The following is an 18,667-nucleotide window of genomic DNA, read 5'->3' as shown; positions in this document are numbered from 1 at the left end:
TTGACTCTGAAGCCTCAGCTAGCTGATTGAAGAAGAATAAGAATTCGTAACACAGGAACCCCTTCTTGCCTGACGGGGCCAGGCTTTCCGGTTCAGATCTGCACATGGCAATTCAATAACAAAGCCCTTTGGAGTCCAAGGCAACCCCACTAGGCCCAGAATCCCGAATGTCCCTTTCTCGTGACGATGCCCAAGGTACACAGGTCATGTGGCCCCAAGTGCCGCCCGCAGAGATGGGACTTGGACTCGGATGAAATCATCAACCCGGCCCTGAAATAAGTCCCAGGCTGTAGGAAGCAGAGGGTGGGGGTGGGGGTGGGGGACGCTGGGGGTCCCAGGAAGAATCCCCAGCCCACGTCTGGGTCCCAGGCAGGGAGACAGCTGACTCGGCTGGAGTCACAACGTGTGCTGATGTTACTGTTTCCAGAACCTGAGAGTAAGCCTTCCCGGGATTGTCCCTTGTCTGACACTCAGCATTTCCTGCTGGGTGTGTGTCTACGCCGCCCCCCTACTTCGCCAATTAGGGTATTAAAATGCCTAGTTCCTGCTGAATTTTCAGAACCTCACATGACTCATACTGTGCCCTTGAGTGAATGCAAAAAGAATCGAACCATTCCTGTTGCTAAAGGCAGCAGTTTCACATTTTTGAGATGCTCTAAAGCTGCATTTTTTTCCCCTGTACTTTGCAAATACTTGAGTGAGGGGTGAATGGTAGCAGAATAGGGAAGAAGGTGGGCCTGGAGGAAGTCAAACTGGGCATGAATGGGACATCAGCATAGTCATTTTTTTCCTTCTGGAAACACTTCTGGGAGCTGGAGCTTAATGGAATCTGGTTTCTTTTTTTCTTTTGCCTCCGGTCCCTCCCTCACCTTAAATGCCAGTGTGTGATTCATTCCTCTGCCCCACTCTCTTAGCTAACTCCTTGCTGATGACACCATAGCCCCATCCAGTCCTGTTCTATCTTGAATGTCTCCCCCAGGGCCAAGGCAGTCCAGTGATATCAGACCCTGCAAGTTCAAGGAGAACCTACCATCTCTGCTCCTGCTCTCAACTAAGAACCTAGTGATAGCACTCGCTCATCCAAGCTAGAAATCCTAGGGCCTTTACAATTAACAGCGGATGGTGCTTCTTATTCACTGCCCCTCCCCTACCTAGGGTACCTCACTCAGTTCTATACTGGCTCCCAGTGTGTGTCCCATCCACCCCTTTCTCCCTATCTCTGCTGCTGTTGTTCAGGCTCACCTCATCGTTGCGTGATAGATGGCCGTGATAGAATTAAAGTATCAACTGGAAATAAGAACAGAATAGATACCGTTGACATTTAAATTGTGATGTTCAGGAGAGGCTTACGATAAATGTAAATGAGAACAGGAAAGAAATAGATGTTGGAGAGAGAAAAGTAGAATTAAAGCCAGGGATGTGACAACAGTTCCTAATTGATTTCTTTGCTTCCCATCCATCTACCCATCTCTCCTACAAATATTTATTGAGCACCTACGATATGCCAAGCACTATTTGAGGACCTTGGGATACGGATAAACCAAACAAGACTCCTGCCCGTATGGAATTTATATTCTTGTGGTGTGGCCAGATAATGTGCAACAGGTAAAGGACTTCTGGATGACATGGCAGGTTGGAAATTTCTTGTAAAGTTTTGTTCTGCTGGTATTTCAAAAATAGCCAAAAGAATAAAGAATGAGCAAAAAAAAAAATAATAATAATAACAATCAACAGCAATGAAATAAGGAATGAGGGATAGCTAGTACAATAAACTTCAAAAACCATTAACCAAGACAAGAAACAAGATGCCGGAAGGAGTAGAGAAGCCCAGGGGGCTAGCCTGGTCCCTCCTCCCCTGGAAGCTGTGGTGGAGAATCTAGAAGGTCCTGAGGATTCTGACAAGTACCCCCAAAGTACCCTTCAAAGCCGAGGATGTAGGTATCCATGTGCATTTCCTCTGTGGACTGAGAGGTAGTAGAGATGGTTGTTAGGGAGAAAGGGGTAAAATGTGGGGCTGATTCTGACCAGTGAGGGCTCTGGGGCAACCAGCCGAGCCTGGCAACAATGAAAACCTTCAGTGTGCTGCCCAGCCAGACATATCTCCAAAAGTGCAGAGAGGGAGAGACCCCAGCTTTCTACGGCCAGCACTCCATCCACTGAGCTTCCTGCCCCCGAGGTCCCCTGAACCCACAACGACACAGAGAGAAAAACAAACTGATCTCAGGTATAAGAGGGCAGAGTCAAGAAGTCACCCACCCTCCATCAGAACGAATTAAACCAACGGGTGCCCAGGGTGTGAGCAGATGGGAAGGAGAAGCCTCACAGCTATGAAAACAGGCCACAGAGGGAAGGGGGGATGCAGCAGGAAAAGGCCAGCCTCCACGTGAGAAGACATCATAACTCAAGCATCAGAAGAAAGTTCCAGAAGACAGGAGTTTGTGCTCTACAGCTTGATTTGAACACGAATCCAGCAAAACGAGGACTCAGAGATGAGACAACGAAACAGCAGGATGAGAGAGAGGAGGAGGGAGATCCCAAGGCAAGGTCATGATAGAATTAAAGTATCAACTGGAAATAAGAACAGAATAAATACTGTTGACATTTGAATTGTGATGTTCAGGAGAGGTTAGAGGCTTATGATCATCACCATGAATATAAATGAGAACAGGAAAGAAATAGATGTTGGAGAGAGAAAAGCAATATTAAATAAAAGGATGATTGATGGGCCTGAGAGGAGAGAGCCCAACACGCAGGACAAAGGTGTGTGCAGATGTATGATCAGTCAAATTTCCTTGAAAAGAAGGGCTGCGTGCACAATTGAGCAGAATAAACCGTGTTCCTAGAAAATGTCAGGCAGAAATGAGTGGACTTTGGTGATGAAGAAAAGATTCTTTGAGGCACCTGGATGGCTCAGTGGTTGAGCATCTGCCTTTGGCTCAGAGCATGATCCTGGGGTCTTGGGATCGAGTCCTGCATTGGGATCCCCACAGGGAGCCTGCTTCTCCCTCTGCCTATTCTCTGCCTCTCTGTGTGCGTGTGTCTCTCATGAATGCATAAATAAAAATATCTTTTTTAAAAAATTAGAAAAAAATTCTTCAACCATTTTCACAGAAAAACCAAACCACTCCAGGTGAGCAACAACAGGCCATGGGACTCTGTCTCCCACATACAGTGACATTCCAGGTAGGGAGATGGAGCCAGGGGAAGGCCGTCTACCATTGTTGCTGGCTTGTTTAACCTCTAACTATCTGGCATTAGCTGGCAAACCTGAATGTGTACCTTGGGTGCAATCTTACTGATTTCACACTTGGATATATTATATATATTCTACAAAAGTGATCGCAGTTATGCGGGAAGTCAGGCACAAGAATGTTCGTAACAGTACTGCTTGTGGTAGGGGAAAAAAAAAAAAAACAGAAGCAACCTGACTGTCCGCTGAATGGGTAAGGACATTGCAGTTTATTCATAAATTCATACATTGATTATGCTCCTTACCGCAGCCATAATAAATGAACCACAAACACACACATCCATGTTGCCGAGTCTCAGAAACAGGCTGTGTTTATCACATTAAAAAGCAAACAAAATTAAAAAAAAAAAAAAAGCAAACAAAATTAGGTGGTGTATCACTGGAAGATAATGTCACGGTCAATCTCCGAAGGAACTAGGGTAGTGCTTCCCTGTGAGGACTGGAGTGGGAGGTGAGCATGGGAGGAGCACAGAGAGAGCACCCACAGCAGCGACGCTCCAGGTTCCAGCTGCCTGATGAGTTCATGCGGTGTGTTATGATGACTTTTCATCTGTACATTATGCACATTCCTGCAGGTGTCAATATTTCAGAAGAATAAAGGAAACAATATTCTAAACATTTCACAAGTTCTTTTTAATCACTAGGGAAATAACTAGGGAAGAAAGCAGCACTGTAAGGAGAGCATGACCAAGAAGGATAGCCAGACGGGGTGCCACTTCAGTAGGAAGACAAAAGGCAGGTGTTCACAAAGGGCTTAGGGAATGGAGCACCCTTAGTCCTTCCTGGAAAAAAAAAAAATAACCTGCTTGTTATAAAATCAAGCCTGTAGGGAATGAATGAAATGAAGAACCAAGAATGGAGAGATCACTGTAAAAGACCTGGGGGAGAATACTGAATCCATTTAAATATAGAATTGTTGCTGGGATGCCTGGGTGGCTCAGCAGTTGAGCATCTTCCTTTGGCTCAAGGCGTGATCCTGGGGTCCTGGGATCGAGTCCCGTATTGGGCTCCCTGCAGGGATCCTGCTTCTCCCTCTACCTATTTCTCTGCCCCTCTCTGTGTCTCTCATGAATCAATAAATAAAATCTTTTTTAAAAATACAGAATTGTTGCTAAAAAGAAAAGAAAGACTGCCTAATAGAACATACATGTTATAAACCTGGACAGTGTGTAGAAACAATAATGCAATTTTCTGCTAGAAACCAGGGAAGGGCTTTCATATCTGGCCATGTCGGAGGGACAGGTACTAGAAATAGTGGGCAGCTTAAACAACAACAACAACAAAAAAAAAAAAAAATGGGCAAGCAGCTGAGACACCTGTTTCTAGAAATTGGACAACCAGCAACATGGGACTGAGGTGGTAGAGAGCAGGGGCGCACACAGGTGGCCCCACATCCCCCAGGGCTTCTTTCTCCTGGAGCCACCCTCTAAGCCCACACAAGTAGATGCAGAGACAGATGGTCTCGGTAAACTGGGGGCAGAGCTCAGTGGTAAGGGTGGCTGAGGGCCCTGGAACTGGTGGGGACAGAGATGAGGAGAGGAGGGGCACTGAACTGTCCAGAAGTCAGGGGGTTTGGCCCCTGCATGGTCTTAGACAGAGGGTGGATTCTGGGGGAAAGCCAAAAGCTGCCTGGAGACCCCCAAGGTGGAGCAGGGCTATGAGCAGCCTGCCTTCCCACCAGCCAGAGTGCATGGACTCTGCTGAACACCCACCCGCCTGGCTGGACCCTGGGAAGAAAGACACAGGAAGCGAAAGTGTTGTGGCCATGGAACCTGCTGATGGTCTAAAGTCTGAATTACCAAAAACAATATTGAGTTCAGAGGCAAAACATAAATCAGGGTAAGGAAACAAAACACTTTAAAAAATATTTTATTTATTTATTCATGAGAGACAGAGAGAGAGAGGCAGAGACACAGGCAGAGGGAGAAGCAGGTTCTCTTCGAGGAGCCCCATGCGTGACTCCATCATACAGGGATCACAACCTGAGCCAGAAGCAGATGCTCAACCACGGAGCCACCCAGGCATCCCAGAACTGGTTCTTTAGGGCAATTAATGCCTTCTCTGTTTAAATGACTTGCATTTGGTATTTATTTTCTATGCATCATCTCTCCTTTCAATGTTTTCCATTACAAATGTCTACTTCAGGTAGAGATTTTTTTCATTACTGAAATATATAATCTACAAGCATCATATATTTCCTCTTAACAACCATGAATTGTGCATTTATTATTATATCCTTTTTAAAAAGGGCAGCTTCTGAAAAACCTATTATAAAACCCTACCACAGAAACATGACCCATCGTTTGTTATTATGTCATTCATTCACATTTAAAAACAAGTAAATTAAGTGTGAAAATGCAGGATATGATTTGGGGGACATCCCAAGAATTCCTGGGAATGATTTGTGCCTGAATCCCAAGGATTAATGTTACTTCTTTATCTGATAAAATTCTGCATGTTCTTCAAATTTCAGCTCACATGTTCTCTCCTTTAAATTTTTCTGTATTTAAAGTAGGCCAAAAATGTTCTGTATTAGCCAAGGCTGATTATTGCAAATGTGTGAAACCCAACATAATCTAGTCTTGGCAAAGGGGTGCTTTACCGGCTGATATAACTAGGAGTGGTTGTAGCTTCAGGCATAGCTGGCTCCAGAGGTTTAGAATGCCATGATTCCTCTCTGTGTCTCTCTGTTTCTTTTATCTCCCTGTCTTTCTCCCTCCCTCCCAGCTTTATCCTCTGACATAGGTTCAGTCTCTCTCTACTTACAGTTAGAGATAGTCACTAGGAGCTCCAGGCATGCCTTTTCCTTAAAACTCACGATCCTAGACCAAGAGAGAATGAAAGCTTTTCTGGTAGGTCTGATGAAAGTCCTCAGTAACTTTCTGATTGTCCCCTTGTGTGTCACCTGCTCACCCCTGAGCCAGTGATTGTTGCCGGGGATGTAGATATTGTGATTGGCCATACATGGGTCACCGGCTCTTATCTGGGATCAGCCCTACCTGCCTAGTGGAAGGGATGAGATACTGGGTGTAGGGGAGCCACGGATGTCCACCAGACCTTCCATTCTTCTCTCCCGCCCCAAAAGAGATCAGCACCTCCCTGTCCACACCCCCATAACTGCTGTTCCTCCTGGGTTACATCATCTCCCACGGTTCGCTGCTGTGCGCATGCCCTTCTCCCCTCCATCCGCTCCCATGGGGGCTGGCCTTCCTCCTTTTGGCATCGGGCATCTAGCACGTGCCTGGCCTGTAGCAGGTGCTCCACAGCTAAAGTTTATTGGCATTTTTTTGTAGGGCACCATCCACAGTTCTCTATGAACTGCTCACTCTTGACAGCCATACTATGATGTAGGTAGTATCAACCCCCATTTAAATATTTATGGAATAAATGGATAAAGATATGTCACGGCTTAAAAAGGTTACAAGCCGAACCCAAGGGGTGCTTGTCACAGTCCCATAGACTTGGTGCCATCAAAGAGGCTATTGTCTTATGCGCCCTTCCTTGAAGGTAGTGAGGGTGACCAGAGAATGAGGCTGGGGTGACCTCCATCAGTGGGTCTCCGCCATCTCCAGTGATGAGGGCGCAGAGACAGGGGGCCCCGGCTGCCAGTCACTCCCTGGCCCATAACATCATAAAATTTCCGGGCTCCCCCTGAGGCCAACAGACAAAAGAACAACTGCTTTTTGGAGTAAGTAATCCTGATACTGGACATAGTCCAAAACACACAGAAGGAATCCCTCTGGCAGATCAGCCGTGGAGTTCCAAAGCCAGAGAGACCTTAAAAATCACCTAAGACTATGCTATTGTTTTCAAGATGAGGAAGCAGAGGCCCGTAGAGGTTAAAGCAGTCGTCCAAGGTCGCACAGCTAGTTAGTACGGAAATGAGAAACTGGAAGTAGAGCCCAGGTCACTTTCTGTGTTCCCCAAGGCTTCACCTCCCCTAAATCTTTGTTCAGAGGGTTCACAACCCCGACTGGAAGCATCTCTGGGAGGACAGCCTCCATGCGTGGTCCTCAGCTCCCTGCAGACACACTCAGGAGGAGCCTTGGCTCAGGGATAGTCAGAGGTGGGAGCCCCAGGACACGGCTCGGCAGCCTAGAACCTTCCGTGCTCAGAGTGGTGGAGCTGTGAGTGCACCCAGGACCTGGATGCAGCCCCACTAGAGAGGCGTGTGGCATTCCCTCCAGAGCAGGATGGTGCCGGTATTTAGCCCCTGTTCGGATCAGCCAAGCAAGCAAAGGACCTTCTGCACCCCCCCCCCACCCAACCAGCCTCCACAGGGATCCTCCCCCTGCCTCCGCCCTCCCATCAGGGCCAGCCTGCATGCTCTGAACCCCTCCACTAACCCTACCGGCCCACCAGGTGGCTTCTCCAGCCTTGGGATGACCTTTAGCAGGTTGCTGGGGTTTCCAGCTTAATTCGAAGCTATCATTCTGCCTTGTTCTGAAGTTTAGGTTTGGGCCTGACCAGAATATCAACATGTGTGCTGGGCTGGCTGCTGCTCTTCATGACACACCAAACACCCCAAAACCCTCAGTCTCCATGGTAACAGCCCCTCACCTGAAGCACGTGGGCCCCAGGGCAAGAGCACAAATAGAGCCCCTCATGCTCTGTGTCTAAATAGTGAGAGGCAATAAATCACACCAATAAGCTCCTAAATAGGACAAATTCCACTCTTGTATTATTTTTATAGCAAAAACATTTAAAAATATGTGTAAAGCTATGATTTTTATGTGACCATAAGTCACCAAAATATCAAAGACATCCACATTTTATTATTGTAGGACATGCCTGCTGTTTGATGATGGACTGGTGGTTTCTAGATGAGTAACAAGATAAAGACATGCATAATTCACATATTATCATAGTATTTGGTCCATATAAATTTTTTGAAAGACTTTGAGAGAGAGAGAAAGTCAGAGTCAGGGGGTGGGGACAGAGGGAGAGGTAGAGAGAGAGGGTCTCAAGCAGACCATACCTTGCCCCCCAAGCTCAGAGCCTGGCATGTGACTTCATCTCATGACCCTGAGATCATGACCTGAGCTGAAACCAAGAGTCAGATGCTTAACCAGCTAATCCACCCAGGCACCCCTCCATATAAATTGTTTTCATTTTAGTAACATTATTCATTATAATTATAATTAGATATTCACATAATTTATTTTCCAAACAGTAATGATCTAAAGGGTAAATAATAAAAGCAATTATATTCAAAGTACACAAAATTTTATTTTTTTCACAAAATTTTAGTATATTTTCACAAAAATATAAAGGAAACATAAAATGACATGTTTTTTTAGAAAATTATTTTTCTTTTTCTTTTTAATTTTTTTATAAATGTAATTTTATGTATTTATTCATGAGAGACACAGAGAGAGGCAGAGACATAGGCAGAGGGAGAAGCAGGCTCCCTGTGGGGAGCTTGATGTGGGACTCCATCCTGGAACTCCAGGATCATGACCTGAGCCAAAGGCAGCCATGCAACCACTGAGCCATCCAGGTGCCGAAAATTATTTTTCTTTTAAGATACTTAAATATCAAAATAAAATAAAATACTTAGATATCGAGTGCCTGGTTGGTTCAGTCAGTAGAGTATGTGACTCTTGATCTCAGAGCTGTGAGTTTAAGCCATGTTGAGCATGGAACCTACTTTAAAAAGCTAAATAAATAAAATTTTTAAAAATCTCTTTAAAAAAATTAAAAATGAAAAAATAAAATATATAAACTTGCCAATTAAAAGTAAAAGCCGGGATGCCCGGGTGGCTCAGCGGTTGAGCTTCTGCCTTCAGCTCAGGGCATGATCCTGGGGTCGTGGGACTGAGTCCGGCATTGGGCTCCTCGCAGGGAGCCTGCTTCTCCCTCTGCCTGTGTCTCTTCCTCTCTCTCCATGTCTCTCGTGAGTACATAAATAAAATCTTTAAAAAATAAAAAAATAAAAAAATAAATAAATGTGAAGACCAAATCATTCTAATTAATGAATATAAACATTTTTATCAAAATTATTTAAATAAAATTTTTATAAACTCTTGAAAATTTAATTAATTTAATTACATTTAATTTAATTAATTTAATTAAATTTAATTACATCTTTTTATAAAAATAAAACTATTTGCATCTTAGCCTTCCATACTTCACTAATTAACATAATAAGAAAGTCGGGGTCTCATTTCATGCCAGTTACATGGGGATCAACACACACGCCATCCTCCTTACTCATCATTGTGTGTGTATGAATTCACCTACGCACTAACATTTTTGTAACCCCTGATCAATACTTGTAGTGCTTCCTGAGTCATTTGCAGACATGCCCAGCCTCATGATGATGGATCGCCTGATGCGTGTGCTCCAAGCTAAGGTCCAATAAGATGGCACTCTGTCTCCTGTTTCACTCTTAAGTGCTGAGAACAAGTGTCCTTCCTGTGGTCTATTTAGTCCCACATTTCTCAACTTTCTGTGCTTTTTAGGGCGTGGCTTTGCTGTCTGAATTGGTCCCCAAGCACAGAGTGGTGTGCAGTGCAGCAATCCTGAACATAGAAGGCTGTGAAGTGCCTATAGAGAAAACTGTGTTAGCTACGTCTTATTCAGGCACGAGTTCAAGGTCAGTGAAACAACAGTATGTACTAAATATGGTTTCTCTATACAGAAACACACATAAAACAAGGTATGTACCAATCAGTTGACAAAGTTACTGTGAGCAGAGACACGTAGGAATCTGGTCCTGCGTTTCCAGTAGGAACAACAGTTTGGAATCAGTCACTCAATGTTTGTGGTGATCTTACAGACCACGATCACTGCAAGTCATGAGCACCAACTGTGTATACAGATTAAAGGGTTGGTTAGCACTGCAGAATGTTCCATGACCGGCTTGCTCAGCTGAGGCAAACTGCTCTCTGAGGGCCTCCAGAACCACGCCTGGGAGCCCACGGTGCTGGAGGCCCTCCTGGAAATGCTGCTGTGTGGCCCATGAGCACGTCCCACCCACACTGGGCAGAGGGCTGAGCCACTTAACTAATTCATCTCTTACCCACATTCTTCCAGTGCTCAGATGTCCCTGCTCCAGAAACAGCATCCATCCGCAGTTTTGGCAGCCACACAGCCCATAAGCTCGTGGCCTTCAGATGGAATCACCTTGTGTTTTGAAAATACAGGGCAAGAGGAATGGAGAAGCCCTTCTCTGGGGGCCTGACCACTATTGGTCAACACAATGGACCTTTAGGGTTACAGACCCCGCTGTGTCAGCTCTGAGCCCCAGAGCCCAGGGACTAAGCCTCCTGTGTGTTGTTGGATACACCACACTTTGCTTCCCGGGCAGAATGGGGTGCGGGCTGAGGACAGTCTCCTGCACTCCGAGGCCTGGGAGGCATCCAGACCCAAAACTGCATCCACGTGGGTCTCTGTCTTTTATCACAACCCAGTGCCATCAGCTCTGAGGCTCTGGTGGTATGGTGAAATGCTATATGCAAGTTTTTTCAGAAGAGTTGTGTTTGTGTTAAATCGCCATTGTGGTCCCCTTTTTGTAAGAGGAAGTTTGTTGTTTTGGAGAAGGGACAGGAGATGGTTCTCTCTGGTCCCCCAGCCAATGGACTTTAAAACCTAGAGTAGTTTCTTTCTTTCTTTTTATTTTTTTAAGGAAAATGTGTATTGCTTGGCCCACAGTCCCTTGTGCTAGCTCTTTGCCCCAGCTTCTGGAAGACGAAGATTATCTCATTAGGGAATCCTAATGGTTTTCCAGGAGGTGTTATACTCTGCTGCTCTCTTTTTCCTCATTCTTCCCTCATTTGCCTTTTTGCTTCTTATTTCCATCTTACAGGGCTTAGCATCCAGGACTGCTGGTCGCTAGCTGTGTGACCTTTAGGAAGTCCCTCTGTGCCTCCATTCTGCATTCACACATTGGGGACGCTTGTGCCCAGCACAGAGCTGGTGAGACACTGACAGCCTCTCCGTTACATGTGGACCAGGGCTGGCACGCATTCCGGGCCTTGTGGCAGGGGCGCAGAACTAATCTCTCTACTCTCCTCTATCAAGAGAATTTCATTGAGCCTGGAGCCCTCCACAGGTTAACAAAATAAGGAATCACTAAAGATTAATGTCACTTTCCTATGGTCCTGGTGGGACCCTGGGCAGAGCGGGGAGAAACCAAAGCTGACCCTGGGCAGGTCGCACTCCTTCTAAACTAAGAAAATAGTTTCTCATTACACATAGTGCCGGAGAGTGAAATGAAACATAGGAGCCTATGAACAAAAGAACATGGGTCTTGAGCTAATAGCATCTCCAGGTTTTGGGTCTGTCTCACGGGAGTGGGAATCCCAACAATCCCGGCAGGCCTGGGGAGTGAGGGCGGTATCCTGGGGCAGCCAGAGCATAGGGGAAACCGGGAACTGAACCCTGATATGTGCGGGGCAGGGGGAGCACTGGGGAGCCGTGTGGATCTCACCCAGGGATGGGGGGGTGAGGTGGAGGTCTGATGCGAGACATGGGAAGAAGGAAGCTGGGGTGAGTAGGCAAGAATCTGAGACAGGTTGGGGCTAGGGGTTTACTGGAAGGGTAGGTGGAACTCATGTAATTGACTGGGAGCTGGAGAACCGGACTGGGACCACCCAGGGAGGATGCCCAGCCCACCCAGCAGCCGTCCACTTCGGCCTCCAGTGTCATCACCCGGCACGCAGTTGTTGCTATCCAGACCCCTGACACCTGTCCATGTCCCCCAGGACACTTGCAGCCCACCTCTGTGCTGGATCCTCCACCATGGCCCTAACTGGTCCTGTGACTCACTGTGCTGAGTCCTGAGTAAGATGCTGCTGATCTCAAGCATCCCTGGCCCCTCCCTGGCCCTGACCTGTGCCGTGACTCCCCCAACTGAGGGCCATTCGGCAGCGGGTGACCCTTGTGTCCCTCTGCACACCTGGTTTTACCAAAGATTTATTGAGCTCCCACTCCCCATCAGGGGACAGGTCACAGCTTCCATTCTCAAGAAGCTTGCATTTAGAGGGGGAGAGAGAAATCGCCAGGCACATTGCAAACCGAGAGACAGATGTGATGAGCACAGCAGCCCAGTGAAAGGTGGTAAGAGGCTCTGGTCACCACCTTGGGGGTGGGGGCCTCCCAGGAGGGGTCTGAGCCAAGGCCCCAGAGTAGGAGAATGGAGTGGCCTAGAGCCAAGGCATCTACCTGTTCTGAATTGGAAGAGCATGGTCTTGGGTACCGACTCCAGCGGAGTGGGCTGCTTAGAGCACTTGGCGGGGAGTAATTTTTAGACTGAATCACAGCTTGGTGGAAGAGTGTAGTTCCGAAGGAATGAAGTGGTGGGGGGTGGCAGGATGCCACCTGCGAAATATCAGGCCTGTCTTATAGGTGGTGGTAGGGGTGTAAGATACTGGTGCCTGTGTTGGAAGCTCCATACAGCATGACTGTGACAAGCACAGAGTGATGGGTGTTGATTCATGGGTCAGCTAGCACAAGGAGCTCTGCCTTAGCTGATGGGATTTCCTGAAATGGGGACCTGCTCTCAGTGAAGCTCTGGATAAAGTGGAGGCCAGTGTTCCCTGGAAAGCCTGTCTACTGTACATTGCGGAGAAGGTGCTCTGGGGGCACCTACCTGGCTGGCTCAGTTGGTTAAATGTCTGACTCTTGGTTTTAGCTCAAGTCATGATTGCAGGGTTGTGGGATCCAGCCCCATGTTGGGCTCCCCGCTCAGCATGGAGTCTGCCTGAGATTCTCTCTCCCTCTCCATCTGCCCCTCTCCCTGCTCACATGTGTGAGCTCTCTCTCTCAAATAAATAAATAAAATCTTTGAGAAAAAAAGAAAAAGAAAGGAAAGGTGCTCTGGGTTTTCACTTGAATGGATTAGCTTCTGGGCTCCATTGTCTGTAGTCAGGTGTATCAGATGCCCCGTGTCCGCTCAGACCCTCCTCATGTATGCACTTTCCATGGCTGCAGTAACAAATTTCCACCAAACATAGCCACTCCTAACATGCTTAAGTCACTCTTAACATGCTTATTCTCTTACAGTTCTAGAAGCCAGAAGCCCCAAACCAGCTTCTGTGCTGAAGTCAAGGAGTTCCCGAGGCTGTTTTTTCTCTGACTCAGACTCTCAGGGGCCGCTCTTATCAGAGGTGTGGTGATGCCATCAGGCCACACCAGATGACCCAGGGCAATCTGTCCACCTCAAAGTCCTGCACATGAGCACACCTGCAAAGTCCCTTTTGCTGCAGGGCAACACATACAGGTTCTGGGGATTGGGACCGATACTCTGCCTGCCAGACTGGTAATCCAGCTCTTGTACTGCTCACTCCTGTGCAGACTTCGGCCTTTAGCAAAGGGGGGTTTGCCTGGGGGACACTCCAGGACTCCGACTTTCTGTTCTGGCTTCTCCATGTCGTGGCTGCTGGAGGGGAGGGGGGGCTCTCTTTTTATATATATATATCTTTTTTTTAAGATTTTATTTATTTATTCATGAGAGACACAGAGAAAAAGAGGCAGAGACATAGGCAGAGGGCTTTGTGCACAGAGCTTGATGCAGACCTTGATCTCAGGACCCTGGGATCATGCTCTGAGCCGAAGGCAGACACTCAACCACTGAACCACCCAGGCATCACCCAGGGGGGCTCTCTTTTTTTTCTTTCTTTTTTTTTTTTTATTGGTGTTCAATTTACTAACATACAGAATAACCCCCAGTGCCCGTCACCCATTCACTCCCACCCCCCGCCCTCCTCCCCTTCTACCACCCCTAGTTCGTTTCCCAGAGTTAGCAGTCTTTACGTTCTGTCTCCCTTTCTGATATTTCCCACACATTTCTTCTCCCTTCCCTTATATTCCCTTTCACTATTATTTATATTCCCCAAATGAATGAGAACATATAATGTTTGTCCTTCTCCGACTGACTTACTTCACTCAGCATAATACAGGGGGGCTCTCTTACAGCACATGCACAGAGAGGAGGTGGCAAGGAGTGTAGCCTCTGGATATTCTCAGCCAGCAAGGAACCATGGGTGGATGCCTTCGCCTCTCCTTCTTCAGGCAGGATTGAACCTATGACTACCAGTGGCCTTTCTCCTTCTTTATGTCACCCTCTGGATTAGTCAGTGTTCTTTAGAGAAACAGAATGATGGGAGACCTACATCTGCGGGCTTCCCCAGCTATCTGAAAGTAAAGTGTTCCTACAAAATCTTTCACGAGCCCAACGGTGTACGATGAAGAAGCAGCTATCTTAATTTATATGGAAAATTATTTGAGCATTCCCAGACCCCCAAAAATAACCCCTGCAGGCCTTTCTAATACCATAAGGACTCATCTTGCTAATGGATGCACAAACCAAGTCAAGAAAAAGCACAGAGGCTCACAGACACAGTTCAAGGTTCTGGCGGCCCGATGCTGAGATGCTGCGTGTGGGTCCTGAGGAAGGAGCCGGGGGGCCCTTCTCACTGCTCCAGGTGCTGCCCCTGTAACAGCCTCCTGCAAAATGGATGCTGAGGCAATTTTTTCTTTTCACCTTTTCTCTTAAAAGTGAAAATAGTCTGTGAATATCTTTCAGTTAGTGAGAACAGGTACTAGCGCAGATCTTTCATTAAAAAGTACATAACATGGGGATCCCTGGGTGGCGCAGCAGTTTAGCGGCTGCCTTTGGCCCAGGGCGCGATCCTGGAGACCCGGGATCGAGTCCCACGTCGGGCTCCTGGTGCATGGAGCCTGCTTCTCCCTCTGCCTGTGTCTCTGCCTCTCTCTCTCTCTCTCTGTGACTATCATAAAAAAAAAGAAGTACATAACATGAACTTTCAAAAAGTGGGGGAAACCTTTATGTACATATCCTTTCATATACCTGTATATACCTTCATGTGTGTGTGTGTGTGTGTGTGTGTGTGTGTGTGTGACACACAGGTGTTTTATTTATTATGAGGAACTAGAACTAGCTCACATGAGGATGGAGGCTGGGCACTTCCAAGATCTGCAGTTAGCAAGCTGGAGATCCAGGAGAGCTGATGGTGTAGTTCTATCCAAGTCTGAAGCCTGAGAAGCAGGAAAGCCTATAATGTACATTTCAGTTAGAATCTGAATCCAGGGCAGCCCCAGTGGTGCAGCGGTTTGGTGCTTCCTGCGGCCTGGGGTGTGATCCTGGGGACCTAGGATTGAGTCCCGCGTCGGGCTTCCTGCGTGGAGCTTGCTTCTCCCTCTGCCTGTGTCTCTGCCTTTCTCTCTCTCTCTCTCTCTCTCTGAATGAATAAATAAATCTTAAAAAAAATTCTAAAAAAAAGGAATCTGAATCCAGGACAGCAGAAGACCCATGTCCCAGCTCTAAGATGCAGAGAGAGTTGGACACAGCCAACTCAACCTTTTATCCTATTTAGGCCTTCAACTGATTAGATGAGGCCCACCCCATTAAGGAGAACAATCTGCTTTATACAGTCTATTAATTCAAATGTCAACCTCATCCAAAAACACCTTCACAGACACACCTAGAATGTTTAGCCAAATGTCTGGGCACTCTGAGGCCCAGTTGATTTGACATATAAAATTTATCATTAAATTCTCTCTGCTTCCTAAAATTGCCTCCTAAATAAGCCACACATAAGCTTATACTTTGAGCTCTGCTCCTTGGGACAACCCAGACTAAAACAACAGAGTTTTCACCAACATTGATGTCAAATAAGACATACATAAGTCTTGCAGGACTACAGAGTTCTCGTTGAGTAGAAAAGTCAACACATTACAGAATACTTAACATCCCTAGCACCTGCAAATGAGTGCCAGGAACATGCACCATCCCCAATCACTGTGACAACCAAAAGAACCCTATACATCTCTGAAATGCCCCAAAGGGTAGTGCCACCCAAGCCACCCCTCCCTTCCCCCCCTTCTTTGATTGAAAAGCGTTTGTCTGGAGGAAGTAGCTTCAGGCACAGCTTAATCAGGATTCCAGATGTGTTTTCCTATTCTCTCAGCTACGCCCTCCCCCATGGGTCAGCCTAATCCTCAGCCTGCCCTTCTTAGAGCTGCAGCTAAATCACCTGCAGCTGTTTTAGGAGCATATCCACATCCTACAGAGGACAGAAGTGAGAGCGGTCTGCCCCCACATTTCCAGCAAGATTCCTGAGATCCATCCTGACTGGGTCAGACGAAATCACGTAGCTGCCTCTCCTGCTGACTTGGTGGGAGTATAGAATTTTTTATGGGTTTTGGGGCCCCAGTCATGGTCCAGTCTGGAGTGGGACCCGGGGGGTGGAGTCTGTTGCTCTGAAGCCCATGGGGTGTGGCTGGTGATGCCTAGATAAAAATGTGTTGTCAGAAGGGGGAAAGGACCCTGGCTGGGGAGCTAATAAATCTGCACGATGGAGAATCTCAGTGCAGGCTGTTTGTGGGACCGTGGGGTGGGGATACGAGACCCTTGCATTCAGCAGATTTCACTGGTTCCCCTTGTTGCTTAGCCACGCCTACCAGACATCGTCCCCCATTACTCACCATCAGCTGGGAATGTCTGCCCGGTGCTGCTGGTGACCGAATTCCTCACTCTGAATCAACCCTGGGCACTCTGGTCTATACATCCATCTCCGTGGGACAGGGTGGCCTTAACTGGCCACTGTGGGAACACACACCCTCGTGGCGAGTGAGAAGAGGTTCCTGAGCCTGACCCATGGCAAATCTGCCAAAGCTAACTGTGACCACAGGAGGCCCTGTGCCCATGGCCCAGCAGCACCAACCCCCCAGCGACCCCAAGCGACCCCTGTCCATACCGCCACATTCCACTCGCCCTTGCCTTCTGCAGTGTTCTTAGTTCGATTTTCCCAACGAAGCAACTGAGTCTCACGGAGGCTCCATGGCTGTCCTGGGGGAACACGGCCAGTAGGTGAGCTGCCAAGAGTCGGAACCCAGTGTGTGTGACGACACGTCTCCTGTGATGCGCACCCTGCCTCTCCTTCCATCAGTGACATCAGCCTGCAGAGTTCCCTTCTCATCAAAGAGAGAGTCCGCTGTGTCCACAAAAGCGATGGCCCTTCATAACACCAGGATGGACGTAAACAACATATGTACTCCCCCGTGTCTTTGCTTCATCTTCTGAGTTTTTTGAAGGACCTTCTGGGGGGTGCCTGGGGGGCTCAGTCATTTGAGTGTCCCACTCTTGATTTTGGCTCAGGTCATGATCTCAGGGTCCTGGGATCAAGTCCTGCACATGGCCTGTTCACCGGGGTATTGGCTTGAGATTCTCTCTCTCCCTCTGCCCCTTCCCTACCCGCTCAAATAAATAATTCTTTTTTTTTTTTTAAAAACCCCTCTGTCCTTCTCTCCCCCATGTACCAACCAGCACAGTACGAGGGCCATGACTCAGCAGGGATGTTTGGTCGCTTCCAAAGACCAAATAAGGCCCGGGCCCCAAGAACAGCAATAAACCCCACAAGGTGTTGTCGATTTAAACAAAGTGAAAGCTGTGGTGGGGAGGATTTCTCTGCTACCACTGGAGCCTGTATGACTCCCAAAGGAAAAGACGGGGAACGGGTGCTGCCCACCTCTGTTTATTGGGAACGGTGCTCCTCTGCCAAGCCGCATCTCCATAATAGGGAAGAACAGTGCAGCCCTCTGGGGGAGTCTTTATTCCTGGAGCCGGAAAAGAGCTAACGGTGTTTCTTTGGTCTGCAGTGTGTCAGCCTGAGACTGCTCACTCCCGTCCTGTCCCTCTGCCCCACCCCCAACCCCTGGTGATTCTGGCCTGCTGCTGGCATGAAAATTTATCTCGCGTTTTGACACTGTTGAGACAATCCCCAGCACCTTCTTAGGGATGAGATGAACAGGAAGCTGCTGGAAATGGTATCAAAATTTCCGCGATGTGGGCAGCTGATCTTCTGAAGAATAAAATGGAGAAATCTGAACCCTCCTTGGTGGGAAGCCGAGGCCTGGAGGGGCTCTGCTGCGGGGCCAGTACACGGGCTGCTGCGATCCCAGTTGTCACTGCTGGCCACTGCGCTGTGAAGGAGGCCAGAGGCAGGGAGGCCGGGGTGGCTTGGAGTCCTGACAGCCTCTGAATCGTGAAGACGGCTGGCCATGTGCTGCATTCCTTGCTTGCCAGTTTTTTCTTCCCTAACAGCATCCCAATGTTGTCCTAAGAACCTAGGAGAGAGCTCTTGTTTTTGAGAGTCCCAGAAGTCTGAGAGAACTGGTTCTGGCTTAGGGCAAGCACAGCTGGACAGTTCATGGCAGATGGCTGAGAAGACATGGATGCCACCTGATGGAGACCAGATCTTCTTGGGCCAGCTTCCCTGGGTGTTCAGGGCTTACTTCCAAGCTGTCAATCAGCATAAGACATGGGCTGGGTCAGCCAGCCCCACTTCCCCAATTACCAGGGACCCCCAGTAGGAATGTACTGGGTGTGTGTGCATGTGTGCATTTGGGAGAGCATTGGTATCCTCCCTAAAATCACCTTGAAAATTTATA

The 18,667-nt window shown here is 47.7% G+C and overlaps 1 long non-coding RNA gene across 2 annotated transcripts; it reads right to left on the bottom strand.

The window, feature by feature from the left end:
- Window positions 1-3,859: 3,859 nt before the first annotated feature.
- On the bottom strand, window positions 3,860-17,885 carry LOC112648801 (uncharacterized). 2 transcript variants are annotated; one of them, XR_004817089.2, is made up of 3 exons: window positions 17,746-17,885; window positions 16,975-17,234; window positions 3,860-4,032 (listed from the first exon to the last, which is right to left on the bottom strand). It is a non-coding gene; the product is annotated as an uncharacterized LOC112648801 (long non-coding RNA). The 2 variants fall into 2 exon arrangements; XR_003129331.3 differs by lacking the exon at window positions 17,746-17,885 and having other exon boundaries at window positions 16,975-17,734.
- Between the last annotated feature and the right edge of the window lie 782 nt (window positions 17,886-18,667).

The sequence above is a fragment of the Canis lupus genome, chromosome 7 (genome assembly GCF_003254725.2).
Source record: "Canis lupus dingo isolate Sandy chromosome 7, ASM325472v2, whole genome shotgun sequence".
Taxonomy (NCBI): Eukaryota; Metazoa; Chordata; class Mammalia; order Carnivora; family Canidae; genus Canis; species Canis lupus.
This window is presented reverse-complemented; position numbering and strand designations above follow the sequence as displayed.